Source organism: Palaemon carinicauda, chromosome 8 (genome assembly GCF_036898095.1).
Source record: "Palaemon carinicauda isolate YSFRI2023 chromosome 8, ASM3689809v2, whole genome shotgun sequence".
Taxonomy (NCBI): Eukaryota; Metazoa; Arthropoda; class Malacostraca; order Decapoda; family Palaemonidae; genus Palaemon; species Palaemon carinicauda.
In genome coordinates, this window is record NC_090732.1 from 4,551,305 (window position 1) to 4,555,796 (window position 4,492).

Genomic DNA, 4,492 nt, shown 5'->3' on the forward strand with positions numbered 1-4,492 from the left:
TAGTTCATATTTGAGAGTATGAAAATCCACGCCAATTAATACATGTAAAGGTCAAAGGTCAAGGTTGAGCAAAAGGTCGAGTAATAAGTGACTGCAGCGGAGTTCTGCGCTCTACTGAGTGCCCCTCTAGTTGTTCTAGCTTTAGAGATGAAATTAATACATCAATGTAGTACTAAATTAATCTCCATTAACAGATTTAACTTTCTAACGTAAATTTTACCAAAATTCTCCACTTGTAAAAACAATTTTATATATCAAATCAAAACCATTATAAAGTATTAAAAACAACGGGAAGATTCGAAGCAAAATTATCATAGTTATTTCCAACAGCTTCCAATATCATTCTGTTTGAGCAAATATCTGGTAGTAATTTTAGAGTTTTGGAAGCGTTTTAAGCGTTATAGAGTCTGTGTGAACAAAGATCTGGCAGTAATTTTAGAGTTTCGGAAGCGTTGTAAAAATTATAGTCTGTGAGGAAAGATCTGGCAGTCATTTTAGATTCCTGGAAGCGTTTTAAGCGTTATAGAGTCTGTGTGAGCCAAGATCTGGCAGTAATTTTAGATTTCTGGAAGCGCTTTAAGCCTTATAGAGTCTGTGTGAGCCAAGATCTGGCAGTAATTTTAGAGTTCTGGAAGCATTTTAAGCGTTATAGAGTCTGTGTGAGCAAAGATCTGGCAGTAATTTTAGATTTATGGAAGCGTTGTAAACCTTAAAGATTCTGTCTGATATCAACATCGAAAACAACGAAGAAATCATGAATACTCGGATAAAGATCAGATTAATGAATGAATCATCATCGTAGAAAAAAAAAAAAATACCCAATTGAATAGTATAAAATCTCCAAGTTTGAATGAAGTACAGAAAGTCTTCACCATACGAACTTGATATGTTCTAAGAAGCTGTTTGTAAGTAGAATATTTTGTAAATCTAAATTTTGGCTTCGCCTACCTCCCATGCTCCAGATTTTCCAGCTGCAAAGGTCAGCAATCACTGCAAATGGCCTCTTGCTTACTGCATTAAGTGATACAGTATTGCTTTATTAGAGTATTTCATTATGAACTTTTGATTCAATATCGGAGATTTATTATTTCTATTAGGCTTGTGTTCGCATCTCCGAATGTTTTGTATGTCGAATGTGATGTGTGTTCGCATCGCCGAATGTTTTGTAAGTCGAATTTGGAGTGTGTTCGTATCTCCGAATGTTTGTATGTCGAATTTGATTTATGTTCGTATCTCCAAATGTTTTGTAAGTCGAATTTGGAGTGTGTTCGTATCTCCGAATGTTTGTATGTCGAATTTGATTTATGTTCGTATCTCCAAATGTTTTGTAAGTCGAATTTGGAGTGTGTTCGTATCTCCGAATGTTTGTATGTCGAATTTGACTTGTGTTCGTATCTCCGAGTGGTCGTATGTCGAATGTTTGTGAGTTGAGGACAATCTGTAGATGTTCTCGTGAAGAAAATTTTGTATTTTTTTTTTTTCAAGGAAAAATCAACGAACGCGCAATACAAAAATACTGCTTGGAACAGTCATATCCAACTTATTATTTGTTATTAATGAAAAAAAAGAATCCAGTTATTTAATAAGATATGAGAGCCGTGATTTTCGCTCAAGAAAATTATTAAAAAATAAATAGAAGCGTCAGCGAAGTTTGGAGAAATCATAACCAACTCCATATATGTTATTAATAAATAAAAAAAAAAAATCTGGTTATTTAATAAGATATGAGAGCCGTGATTTTCGCTCAAGAATAGAAGTGCCATACATAAAAGCGTCAGCGAAGTATAGCTAATCTATGTTACCCGTCAGTCATAATAACAAATACAATGACAAAAATATACATATCAATAACAAATTTAAAAAATAGCATCACCATACTAATAAAAAATAAGAAAATTATGTCCTATATTTCTAAATGTTTAAACATCTCGGCGGAAAAAAAATCTCGACTTATTCCCACAAACATCTTCCCTCTATAGAATCGAAATAAGTCAAATAATACCATACATATACATTTCACAACTTATATGAGATAACCGTCCATATATATATATATATATATATATATATATATATATATATATATATATATAAATTTATATATATATATATATATATATATATATATATACATATATATACTATATATTTATATATATATATATATATATATATATATATATATATATATATATACACATACATATAGATATATATACTATATATATAAATATATATACATATATATATATATATATATATATATATATATATATACACATACATATATATATATATATATATATATATATATATATATATATATATATATATATAAATATATACAAATATATATATACATATATATAAATATATATACATATATACTATATATATATATATATATATATATATATATATATATATATATATATATATATATATATAAAATATCATTCTAAAGTATTTTTACAATAATAGAAAAACACGAAAGCAACAGCATATCTATGAAAATATTTCCCTCAGAAAAAAAAATCATACTCAAACTATCTATGAACGAAAAAATATCTCTAAAAAAATATAAATATATTTTCATCAAAACATGTCCCATTTGAATGCAAATAAACTCATTTCTAAAGCTCATCATAGTAACACCGCTAAATCATCAGCATAAACATACAAGGGTCAAAGAAATAATAACCAAATAAACACATTATTCACCTAAATACACATAAATATGAAACTTAAAAGAAAAATGTGCAGAATGAAATATAAAAGAATTGAAACTCATTAATGTATTTATATATACATACAAATCTGAAATTAAATAAATTATATATATGCATAAATATCCTATGGGAAATAAAATTTATGAAATGAATAACTAAATATTTACTGGAAAATATTAATAATTCAGTAGAAACATTAACAATTTTGACCAGATGAAAATTTTAATGGTCGTCATTTGTAAGAAAAAATTAACTGTAAAGTTTCTTATATAATTTTTTTAATAAAATTTCAATATAAAAAACAAGCTTAACAGAAAAAAAAATATAAATATAGCTATATCATCTTGTTAAATCTAATTCTCTAAAAATAGAATTTTTATGCCAAGGAAATATGATCTAAAATTAAACTGAAATATAAACTTTCATTGAATTTTCAAAAGATATCTTGTTAATGAAATTCTTTAAAAATAGATTTTTATGATCTAAAAACAAACTGAAATATGAATTTTTATTGAATTTTCAAAAGATATCTTGTTAATGTAGTTCTTTAAAAATAGAATTTTTATGATCTAAAAACAAACAAATATAAATTTTCATTACATTATCAAAAGATAAATTAAAATATATCCCTTACCTGCGTCTCAACTTCTTATATGGATAGGAATAATTACCATCACGTGAGTTTATATTTATAGTTTTCAGAGAGAAATACAATTATCTAATATCATTCTCTAGCGTCGTGTTTTCAAAAATCTGTATCGGCGTCAGCAGAAGATTTAAAAAAATGTCGTAATCCCAATTTCTATTTTTCTGCGACAACGAATATTTTCCCTAATCGATTTAAATTCAAAAATTAATTTTCAATTCCCGATAACAATAGAATCACCACAATAAATGTCATGATGGGAACACAAAATCTAGTCTCTGTTGTTTAAAAAAATATCATGGAATTTTCAAATCATCCAACACAAACTGTGAATCCACTTCCTTCTGCATGAAAAGCACACGAAATCACTTTCATTTGTACAGACATTAACTAAATATAATCAAATTTCTAAAACAAAAACAAGAATCCTTCTCACTAGCCGATCGCGTAAGCGAGTGACACTATGACAATGTGATCTACAGAAAAAAAAAAAAATTGAAGCCGGACATTCACTCAAAGCGTTTTCTCTAGCAAATACAGTTCCCATCAATGGGTTCTTTTCTAGTTTTTCCTAGTTCTATAGGGCAACAACAAAACATCTAACCGGAAGGGGGAAAAAAAGAGAGGGAAAAAGTTTTTTAGGCCATGCGCCCTCTTTTTCTTGTCCACGTGAAGGTTCGAGCGGCCCAAGGACTCTTAACACGGCACACGTCTAAACCGGGCTGTATCACCAGCCGCACTGAGAGAGTGAGGCTCACTGGCCCTGGTTGGCTCTCCAACATCTCATCCCCACACTTGTTCCTCCTCCTCCTCCTCCTCCACCATCTCCTTCTCCCCCCCTGGGGTCCCCCAGCCTCTCTAACACCACCACCACCACCTTCGACGTCCTTTGATCATCCTCTCCTTCAGCTCGAACAAAACTCCACCCTCTTTAATAATCACTGCCCAGGAAGCATAACTAAATATTTAGTGATAGTAATATTCTTAGTGAAACTAAGATTTAGTGGTGGGAAACACGAAAATAAAACTTATCAATCGAATAGTCATCTCAACACCGAGGTAGGTATCAAACGGAAATTAATCAGTCACCCTATTTTCGACCCCATAAAAATCTGAA

The 4,492-nt window shown here is 29.5% G+C and overlaps 1 protein-coding gene across 2 annotated transcripts in view; it reads right to left on the reverse strand.

Moving 5' to 3' along the window:
* LOC137645608 (uncharacterized) overlaps window positions 1–4,122 on the reverse strand; it is a 263,928-nt gene extending 259,806 nt beyond the window's left edge. For both annotated transcript variants that reach the window (XM_068378405.1, XM_068378406.1), the window contains exons 1-2: window positions 3,980–4,122; window positions 3,364–3,560 (exon numbers count right to left, since the gene is read on the reverse strand). The gene's annotated coding sequence lies outside the window, so the exon portion shown is untranslated. The remainder of the gene's footprint in view (window positions 1–3,363; window positions 3,561–3,979) is intronic.
* Between the last annotated feature and the right edge of the window lie 370 nt (window positions 4,123–4,492).